The sequence below is a fragment of the Crassostrea angulata genome, chromosome 9, assembly GCF_025612915.1.
Source record: "Crassostrea angulata isolate pt1a10 chromosome 9, ASM2561291v2, whole genome shotgun sequence".
Classification (NCBI taxonomy): Eukaryota; Metazoa; Mollusca; class Bivalvia; order Ostreida; family Ostreidae; genus Magallana; species Magallana angulata.
In genome coordinates, this window is record NC_069119.1 from 22,545,424 (window position 1) to 22,557,114 (window position 11,691).

Consider the following 11,691-nt stretch of genomic DNA (forward strand, 5'->3'; position numbering starts at 1 on the left):
TAGAAAAACATCATCTGAAATGTTTTCATTTCTCATTTTTAATTGGTTTAAAGTAAGGCTGTAAATTAATTGATAAATCAGAAAGTGTTTACAGATAACAGAAATAAGACGTTTAAGCTCCCGACATTTTAATAGGATCGTCAGTTACAACATCACGTGTGTTTAGAAAAACAAAACAAGATGAATTAAATTGATTTGAATTTTGATTATATATTAATTGATTATTAAATATTTTGGTGAATTTATTTCAATTTATTTAAGTACAAATGAATTAAAAGGTACCCATTTACGTCGAGTTTTCAGATCACAAAAAATTAACAGCCTCGACAATTTTCTGGGTCCGTGCAACTTAAGTTGACATTCTTTTTTTTTTTAAATGTGAAAAGGATATATATGTTTCAACCCTTGTTTAGCCATAGTTTCTTTATTTCTAAACATACGCTATTTCTATCGACGTCTCAGGTAACGATATCCACGGAGTAACACAGTGGCCACGGAGTTACACAGGCGGCCACGGTGCGACACGGTGTTTTTTCTTCAATTTTCCAATACACATACACGGTGTCACACCGTGTGCACGGTGCGACACAGACCATTTTCCACTGTTTTACACGGTGGGTGTCGGGATACTCGTGAGCTGTACTGTAGCTGTCACATGCCATAGGGAAAACCTTGAAATTGTCATACATTTTTCATATTTTAGATAGCAGCCTAATGTTGATTTTCACAGGAGTTTTCTAAATGTATAATGCGTCTTTTATCTTTTCCACCATTTTGTACAGAATTAGGATGACAGTAAACAAAGGCTTTAAATTGGATGCCGTCCTGAGAACTTCAATGCGCTTTATTGTAAGTGCACTTGTCATTTGGATAGCACGGTAGCCTCTTACTGGTAGAAGAGTGAGTTTCGAAGGCGAGAGTTCAAGAGGTGGAGCTCCAATCTGTTTAAATATTCATCTTTTAATTCTTTTAAGATTTTATCTTATCATTTATAAAAAAGGAAACCCTTTTTGGATGCTTGCAACGAGATCGCATCCAGTAAGAAAAATCTCCATAAAGATTTAAGATTTAGAACATCTGGCTATTAGATCTTATAATGGAGAAATAAGGTTTGCATTAATCACACAGTAAGGATTGCATTTATCCTTTTTAATGTTCCCTAATCCTTGTGGCTGGGGAAAAGGACATTAAGCCATATCTCTGGATAATACACCGGTTTTTCTTGTTTCAATTGAACCGTTAAACTGATGCTTAACGAAAAGAGCTTCATCAATTAGCAAATATGATAAATGTGTATGGGAAAATGAGACATTGACATTATTATATGACCCTTACCATCACACCGCGTGTTCATACACTTTAGCATAAGTATTCATTGCACTTGGTTGATGTTGTATTAATGAGTTATTGAACTAAAACAAAACCACAAATACATGTACTTAAATTGGGTTATTTTCACCCCGTGTTATTTTGCTCTTCTTGACTTGCAAACGGGGTCGCCTATCTTGAATTTGCCCAGATATTTGTGTGAGCGAAAGGGGTTAATATTCCAAGCATACAATATTACCATTACCTTTTCAAGGATTTTGAAATGTAATTAACTAAATTAAAATAACACTGCAAATCTACATGTATTTTGTTTAAAATTTCTGTTTAAAAAGCATTCCATTTAAATCATACTAGCAATTTAAAATTGACCATTCAATGTACAGAGGGAAAATGTTGATGGCTGATTAAGACAAAGAACTATTTAAAAACAAGAACTTAAAAATCATCATTTCTTTTTGACAGGGCTTGATGGTTGCGGACATTTCAGACTTTTTCTGAGCAGAGCTTTGTATCGAGATTATTATAACAAGTTAAAACCTGTCCAAAATGTCAGGTTCAAACATGACAATATGCATTTATAGCAAATCACATAGAAAACAATTCAGGTAATTTCTATACATAAACTTTTCCAAGTCCTTAGGTTGATGGCTGCAAATTTAGATTTTGAACCATTTAATGTGCACTTTCTCGTTTCGTTACAGAAAAGAAAAAGTATAAAGCCCAATTATCAAAACAAATTACAAACATGTACACAGCAACGCATACATGTAAAGTGAACAACAGTTACTCAGAATGATGATTTTTTTGTTCAATACTATTGATTATTTACTGGTTTCTTTCATTGAAATCCATCTAATTTGTTGCACATTTGTAAATTGAAACAAATTATTCTTAGAACTTTATGTAAATTTTCATTGTTTAATTTCCTAGCATGTCATGAAGGGCAACAGCAAATGGTAACATATAATCATTAAAACATTATTTTTGGAAAGATACAGTCTCATTAATGCAAAGGTATGGGCGCATATATTTTAGTCTTTCAATATGTTACGCAACGGCGTTCCTAATATATCAAAATACTGATCCAATAGTAATGTCGCACAATGTACCGCGTTTCTGGTGGGCATTGTATTATTACATAATATGATTTTTGCCTCCTCGTTCTCCTACCTACACATCAAACAAACACACAAATGTGTTGAAAATTTTGTTGATCAGATATGATTATATCCTGATCAAAACATATCAACATTGATGTACATCATATCTAGTACATCCTATAGAGCTTGGGTTTTTAGGTTGTGGGTTCGATACCACCCAAACCTGAGGATTTGTTATTTTTTCTGATCGTTTTTTGAAATTTTTGAAAGTTAGAAATTACCCTTTTGTAAACTTGTATTATAATTGTAACATATCAAATATATTTAATTAAAAAAAAATGTTATATTTGAAATTGTATTTTACGACTTAACCAAATGGGCAGTTGCACCATCTTATTCCCTGATCTTCTTTTTGTTAAAGACTAAATTAATTAGAAGCTTTTAAAAAATAACGCCAAGAACCCAGAAATGACGTCACAGGCCTGCGGCGACTTTACTCAACTCACTCTTTTTCAAATAATGCACCAAATTTTTATTTTCAGATCTGAATTGACACAAGTATAAATTTATAAAAAAAAAAAACGAATTTGTGTCACTTCATGCGGATTTTTGGTTTTTTTTTACGATTTTAAAGTTTCTATGATATTACTTTTGGATCAACCCTCGTACTTTTAATCTTTTAATGTCTATGCAACCGCAACTAATTTTATTAGATATATATATATATATATATATATACCACTGATTAATTGGCAGAAGACCATCACAGCTATAAATAGGATACAAAATGTCCATTATCCAGTCATGTTTTGAGGCTTCATTATGGGTAAGTTTGATTTCATTGATCATCAAATCAGATGATTTTGCATTATTTGCAAGCATTTACATGTATATTATAAAATGCTTTCTTTGGTAATTCATGCGGGATATGAAGTTTAATTTGCGACTTTGCAGAAACGTAACGCGCGTTACCGCGTTTGGTAATGATCTTTCTTTCAACAAAATATTGAATTAGTCATTAAAATTAGGTAAAAGTAACCCAATTTTTTTAATGTACATCATTACATGAAATAAACGATATAGATAAGTCGTCCTATAAGTCGCATTGAATTTGAGTCTGACATCATTATGGTTATTTCGTGCAGGCCGTAATTTACTTTTCTTAAGTTGCTAATTGTTGTACCGATCTTTAAACTGATTTGAACATGGTCGTGTAGATTTCTGCCCGGTCAGTTTTTTAAAGCTATGAATCACAATCGGTTTTCTTTAGAATAGAGGAGAAAATATTTTGTTGATGTAAATAAAATGTCTAAAATTATTTCTTTTTTCTTTTTGTAGTGTAATTTTTTAAAAGCATTTATGGTTTTAACAAATCAATGCACTAATGTGACTAGGTACGGTCCCTTTTTTTTGCGTGTTTATTAAAAATTGGGTACATGTTACTGAAATCATTAATTTATTGAAATGAAAACAAAGTATTATATTATTTATTTATTTATATATCTAGTAGTGCTTACATTGAAAACCCCGACTTACAAAAAGCACCGTTTTCGTTTACATTTTTGCTAGTTATGTAGTTTATAAAACTAAAGTGTTTATTAGGACATGCTTCGCTAGCGCCTTTTAGTGATCAGTCTGTCAATCTGTCTATCTCACTTCTCCTGTTTTATTTTATTTGACCGATTTTGGCTCATAACACATTCACAGAGTGCCTTTATAAGAGGCGAGCAGCGACAACCCTAAACCTCGTTTCTAGATCAGAGATCACAGGTGGTGTTGTCTGTTTTGTCGATTCTAACACGGCATAAAATAATTATTAAAAACAAAAACAAAAAGTTAAAATCAATGTAAGCATTTTGAAAAATCAGAATTTCGAATAGTTTTCCTGATCAATAAATATATTTTATTTCACAAGTTGGTTATAAATGATTATACTTTGTATTGTTTTTTTCTGCAATTGGGAAATTGATTTCATGTTATTAACCTTAGTTCTAATTGATGACTCCATTTGCGATGTTGTTTGATTGTTCAAGATGTTCAGACTTATATAGTGTTTCGCAGAGGAGCGGTTGTAATCTAAATAAATGTAAAAAATAACAATTGTTTGTCCTACAGGTGATATTAATAACTAGGGTCAAGAGGAGGATATTAACACATAATTCATGTATGCAGGAGGAATAAATCTAAAGCAAAAAATTCCAAATGGGGAAAACGAACATTACCTTGTTCCTTAAAGTTTAAAATATATTCATTCCATACACTGGGAGGTGCTCGATAAAATGCCGCCCATACTGTGTAAAAAATTGGTTGAAAAAGCCGAAAAGTAGATTTCCAAACCAAATGGAACATTAATCTAATGCTTTAGACGCAGTTAAAATCCATATGTATCCACATGTACCACCAAATAACAGACCATTGACAAGAGGGTGTATAACCACTTTTGTTTTTAGTGTTTGCACTTGACAGGTTAAACACTATAATTATTATACCTCAATATGATTCTATATTACGCGTTATCTGATTGGTTCTAGAAAATCGCGTGACAGGGCAATAAAACTTCACATGTCCCTCACCATCATGATATATATATATATATATTTACATTATCCAGTGTCTTTGTCTGTGATAACACTACGTATCGATTTTGTACTGTATAACTCATAATACAAATGACGCCAAATCGAGGCGCCAGCGGGGTTTGTTTATTTATATTTAAATATTTAATCGTACGATGGCCTAAAATTATATAAATATAAATAATTAGGAATCATTCTTTGAATATTATGAGGTGATAATTTCGGTTGGGGCGTGATCAAATCTATCATAAAGCCCTTCGGGCTTTATTGGATTTGATCACGCCCCGACCAAAATTATCACCTCATAATACTCAAAGAATGATTCCTTATTCCTTTTATATATATATATATATATATATATATATATATATATATATATATATATATATATATATATATATATATATATATATATATATATATATATATTCCATAAGAACCTAATAAAGCTCAAAAGAGAAATAATTTTCCTACAGGGTATTTCATAATTCCTCTAGGATTTTTCAAAAATTTTAGTAGAATTATATTTTTATAGGATAAAAGTATTTCCCACAAGAAATTATTCAGACAGGTAGTTTTCCTATCGGATTTTAAATCTTATTAGAGTTATGATCGTCATGATCGTGGACTCGTTGTATTAAGAGAAACATAATAAAATAAGTTTTTGTTACTGTTTTATGAAACTACGCCAAAACTGCACGATATTTTACATACCTTACGATGAAATATTAAAACTCTTAACGCACATTCTACGTGCAGTCAAGAAAATAGAATTTAAATACATAATTCACTTGTTTTAAACTTGAATATTGCACCTTTAGAAGAATGACAATGCACTTTATTGTTTTCATTAATGTATTCATTTTATCAACGTCGGAAGAAAAGATAAATAGTTTTGTGGTTTCACTGATGGGGCGAGCGCAGCAGTCAGGTACATTAAATTATTATGATAGATTAAGAAATAACTGTCGTGTACTAAATGGATACACAATAACGTGAAGAAATGTTGATACAAAATTAATAAGTATTAATAGTACAATTTCTTAATTAATAAGTTCTTCTCTCCAATATATAAACAATATCACGATCTTTTGATTAATTTATACTGTAGAAAAATGAGTAATGGTTTATTTCACTGCTCAAACATTGTCACTGAATAAGAATCCGTATTGTGTTCTTTCCTCTTTTTAAAAAATTATTGTATTGACAGAGTTCTACTTAACGAATTTAGATAAAGTGCCGTCTGCCTTTTTAACCCTCTTTCGAGAATAGACATTTTGAACAACCAAAGGACTATATTCGGTATGGTCAATTATCTGCCCCAAATTTTAACCAATTTGTGAATACTATTGAATAAAATTCATATCTTAATAAATCAGAGTACAGAGGATGCTTCTCACTTTAATCTTGATTTTAGTCACCATTGCTCATTCGCTGTATATCTATTACGTCACATAAATGATCCAATTTTCGCACATTTGCCAAAAAAAAGAAAAGAAAATATTGTCATTTTTTCTTCATATTTTGCATTCGGAAGTATAGAACGCAGGTCTGCTCAAGTACGAATTTAACATATATTTTCATTCATATAATTATACACATCATACTAAAAATGATACTTGAGCAAACCCGCGCTCACTGTTTTCCAGTTGAAAAACCATTAGAAAACACCCATATTTTGCTACAAAACATTGATTTAGCAAAATAACGCTATCTTCATGACGTCATTTCTACATTATGATGTCACAGTGGTGATAACCTTTTACACAATTATTTTCAATATGATTTCAACTATCTTCCACCAAAAAAAAGCATAATACCGCACATAGTCTTTAAAAATTACTTGAATGTTTTTAAAACCTATCAAACTATAACACCAATTGTTTGCCCGTCGTTTTCTGTGATAGGATTAAATAAATAGACAAAGAAAAAATCGTGCAGAAGTTTTCTTAAAGAGAAATGCACTAGGCAAATTTTAGAAAAACCACACACAATACATTAAGCTTGATTTTGTCATGCAAACATAAGTCAAACTTTCCTTAATGTTTGGTTGTTTAAGTCTATTCCAAATCTGAGATCTCGTTGAGGCAAGGTTTTTTTTGTCGGGACTGAAAACTGACGAACGGAAGTGCTTAAAACAAAATCCGTATTTATTTGTACATTTGCCTTGTGTACATCACTATTTATCATGCTAAATGAAACAGCCAAGAAATTAAGTAAACATGTTTAAAATATGATTTGTTTGAATATTTCTGGTGAGAACCGGAAGTAATGGTCGACAAAATGAAACCCTTCAAACACATTTTCAACCACATGTCTATCATCCTTGTAAGTTTCTTGTTGTTGACATTTACAGTTTTTACAATTTTAAAGATCTTGGCGATTAAATATTTGTTTAAAAAACTGAATTATATATTTGAAATTGTTTCTTTAACTTCGCAGAGATGACATATGTAAGCATTCATACAAATTTATTAATTCCATGTAAAATAAATAAGATAAGTAAAAAAATAATTTTAAAGTACTCCGGTGACGACCAGAAGCTACGACGAACCAAAAGAAATATTTAACCCTATCTACAGGTATAAGTTTATCATCCAACAAAGTTTGGATGTTCAAGTGTTTCGTTTCTGAGGTCTCGATGTGACAAGTTTTAGTTGCAGGATGAAACGGACGACCGGAATAAATTTTGAAAACCAGAAAAACGCTTCGAGATATTATTTTTCTTTAATATCCCTAAAAATTTCAAGAAAATTGATCAAGACATCTTTAAGAAATTCTGCCGACAAAAAGGGGGGAAAAATAAGAATAAGAAAGAAAGAAAAACAATCGCTATTATCTGGAAACGGAAGACCTAAATAATTAATTTAAACCTGATATATTCCATGGATAGATACTAATACCTATATAGATGTTTTTTCTTTTTATTGTACTGATTTTGACAATTGTGCAACAATTTTAACAATATCGAATGTTTATTTTCGCTTTATTTAAGTTTTTAAGTTAAAATCGACAAATGTCAGCTTGGAAAATAATACAAAAAGGCAAATCGAATTTGCCATAACTAGAGAAAAATGAAGACCAACCCCTTATTACTTCATTTCAAAAAGTAAAAGATATGCACTGTGTAAAATTTCAAGGACACAAAAATTAATACAATTAACAGAAATAAGCGTATTTAAGATATATAGATTCAGAACAAGGTAAATAATAACTTTTTGGCTTTGGTAATGTCACGCACATATATGTGTATAGAGTCAAAATCAATCGCATTGATTTTAATGACATTTATTTTTAACTGCAGCTTTTGTGTACTCTATACAATAATTAATGCGATTTTCATCCAATTATTCTTATTTAATTTGCTTTTGATAAAACTGTGCAGTGTGACCCCTCAAGTCAAAAGACGAAAACCAAATCTAAAAGCGTCCGATTTTCAGTACATTCTCAGGCCCGAATCGGGCCTTCAGAAGGGCCTTTTTCCTGTAAATAAATCATTTTATATTGATTCAGTTTTAATTGGAAATCAATTGTTGTGACCATCTCAAAAAAAGTTGTTACTAAATCAATTTGGATTTTTTTTTCAGGGAAATCAAATGGAAATATAGCCTTTAAAGCAAAATATCTCAAGTGTTGGCGATGGTTGTCAGTATTTTTATCAATTACTTGCCTACTTGCCGTTGTGTCGGCTAAACACGCAAAAAAATGTTCAAAAATGCCTGAAATGAAGGGACACCAAAATAAGCCGCTGGAGGAAGGAAACAAAAACATCCCTAATTTTCACGAATAAAAAAAATTGCACAAAATGAAAGAATGTAAAAACATGCCTAAGCTACAAGAATGCAAAAAGGGAAAGACAATTGACCTCAGTGAACCTTCACACCCTCCTTGCTTTCACGATTTAACAAAACTAGAAATCAAGAAAATATTGAATTTCATGTATGCGCAAGAAACACTCAATATTGTAAAACCTAGCGACGCTGTTCTTGCTTCAAACTACATATTTTCAATGGAACTTATTCCTCCGGAAAAGAAAGAAGATTTCCAGTCGACCCCGACCTGACGAGCCTTAGTTACAGTTTTTGAGGGAGCAAGGACGCCTCCGATAGTGAACGAGTATTGTGTAGAGTTATCTTCCCCACCTCAGTTTTGTGGACCTCCTCGTTCCATCCAGTTTAGTTTCCGACCTTTTACAGAACCCGAATTAAACGATATATTGAACGTGGTATTTAATGAAGCTGAAAGTACCGTTGGCAATATTTTGGAAGAAAGTTTCCATGCAACGATTTTAAACTGTGGGAAGACCTGTCTGGGCGTGGAAAATGTCAGTCCTTTTCCAGCCGTTATTGCTGGCGTTGAGGGACAAAACTATCGAGGATTATGGGTCCCGTTTTTGCAGTTAATGGAGCCAAGAAATCTACATCCAGTAGACTTCGTAGTTTTAGCTAAAATTAATGGAACCTCTACTCCTCAGACTGATTGTGTTTGGTACAACGGTCAACTGTTTGAATCACTTGATGACTTCAAGGATAAGTGGGATAATAACCAGGTCACCCCACTAAATGTAGAATTTCCACAGATGCGCATAATTGACGAAAATGTTGACAAAAATTATCAACGACGAACCCGATGGCAAACGTTATTCGATCAAAGATCAGACGGTGACTTCAGATCACTGGAAATTCAGTTTTGGGATATCTCCTACTCACGGTCCACAGTTGTATGATATAAGGTATAAGGGTGATTTGATAATTTATGAATTGGGTCTTCAAGAAATATGTGTTTTTTTACTCTTCCTCGGAACCATTTGGAAGGTTTGCTAATTACTTTGATAGTATTGTGATGATTGGTCGTAATATGAGAACCCTGGTCCTTGGTGTTGATTGTCCCTAAAATGCCACATTTAAAGACGCCACATGGATCTCAGAAACGTCAAATAAACCATTCACTAGCAAAAAACAATATGTGTATTTGAACACAATACTGGAATTCCACTTCGACGTCATTATGCTGATGAAGAATTCCCTTCCGGTTATTTCGAAGGTGCGCCAAATGTAGTACTGATTCTTCGGATGATCGGAACTCTGGATAATTATGACTATATATTTGATTTCACATTTCACCAAAACGGAGCCTTTGAAACTAAAGTAACATTATCTGGAGTTACAGCTTCATCCTTCAAAACTGCAAATCCTAAATATGGATTTCAAGTCAATCAACAGGCACGGGGCACCCTTCACAATCACTTCTTTAATTTCAAAGTTGATCTGGATATTGGAGGAACTCGAAATAGTTATTCAACTTACAGCATCGAAATTGATGAAGTACCAAATACTTTCTCAAAAGCGATTTCTCCATCAAACTGGGTTCAAGAAAAAATAGTGAAAGTAGATTACGCAACAGAGAGAGATGCCGCTCTTAAGTTTGACTTTGACATTCCGAAGTACTACGTATTTTACAATGAGGATAATATCGCCGAATTTGGAAATTATAGAGCTTACAGATTACTTCCCAAAGGCTTTGCAAAACAAGTATTACCCGAGGGCGTTGGAAATGAACCAGGATGCTCTTGGACAAGGTATCAAATGGCTGTAACAAAGCGCAAGGAAAACGAACCGTACAGCTCAACAAAGTACGTCACCTATGACGGAGAAAACCCGACGGTCGACTTCGAAGGATTCATAGGAAACGAAAATATCATTAATGAGGTTTGAATTTCTTTTGATAAACAAGTGTTTACTCTTTTTAAAGATATGTAACAGGTAGGTATACCTAGTAATAAAATAAAACCAAATGTTTGAAGATACCATCTGCTTTTCTAGGACTTGGTAGCTTGGGTTACATTAGGAGTGCATCACATCCCTCGCAAGGAGGACACGCCTATTTCAACCACCCCCGGATTGGAAGTTAGTTTCTACTTACTTCCGTTTAATTACTTCCCAGAAAACCCTAGCGTTGGAATCGGCGATAATGTACGTCTGCAGTACGATGGCCCATACAGTCCTCTGAGAATTATTGCGAATAGCACATCAAATAGCATTGATTGTAAACCCCCGAAGTCATGTTCTGTTGAAGATTTAACGAAAAATCCGGAGATGTTTATTCCAAGGCCTGGCCATTAAAATTACACTGTATTCATCCCAACGTTTGTGTTGAGAATTATGGAATATGATAATTTGTTTCAATTTTACTCTTTTATATTTTTCTTTGCTTTTACTAAATATTACTGCTTACAATGTAGAAGTATGTCTACGTTGGCACTGATAATCTGCAACGCTTACATTGATAGAAAATGATGATATAGTTATGACTGGCGTATTGGATGACAAATGTATTTTGCCTTATATTACAAGTATGTATAGGTATATCAAAAGCGTCTAACCTCCTTTAATAGAAACTGAATACAGGGTTATTTTCGTCCCGTGTTATTTAGTCCTCGCTTCTTCACTTTTGAATGTTTTTCCCCGCCTTAAACTTGTCTTAAATCCCTGACAAAGTTGTGTTTGAAAATAGGTATCTTGAGACATTAAAATTCGCCCGCTGAATCAAGGACGAAAGAGGTAAAATAAACGGAGGCAAATAATTACATGTGAACAGTTATTATATTTTTATGTACCTATAAAACATTGACTAAATATGATAGTTAAAAATAAAAAAAGAGATGTAACAGTTTAAGATAAGCAATA

The 11,691-nt window shown here is 32.6% G+C and overlaps 1 pseudogene; it reads left to right on the forward strand.

Moving 5' to 3' along the window:
- Positions 1-8,861: 8,861 nt before the first annotated feature.
- Positions 8,862-11,127, forward strand: LOC128162631 (putative amine oxidase [copper-containing]; annotated as a pseudogene).
- Positions 11,128-11,691: the final 564 nt, after the last annotated feature.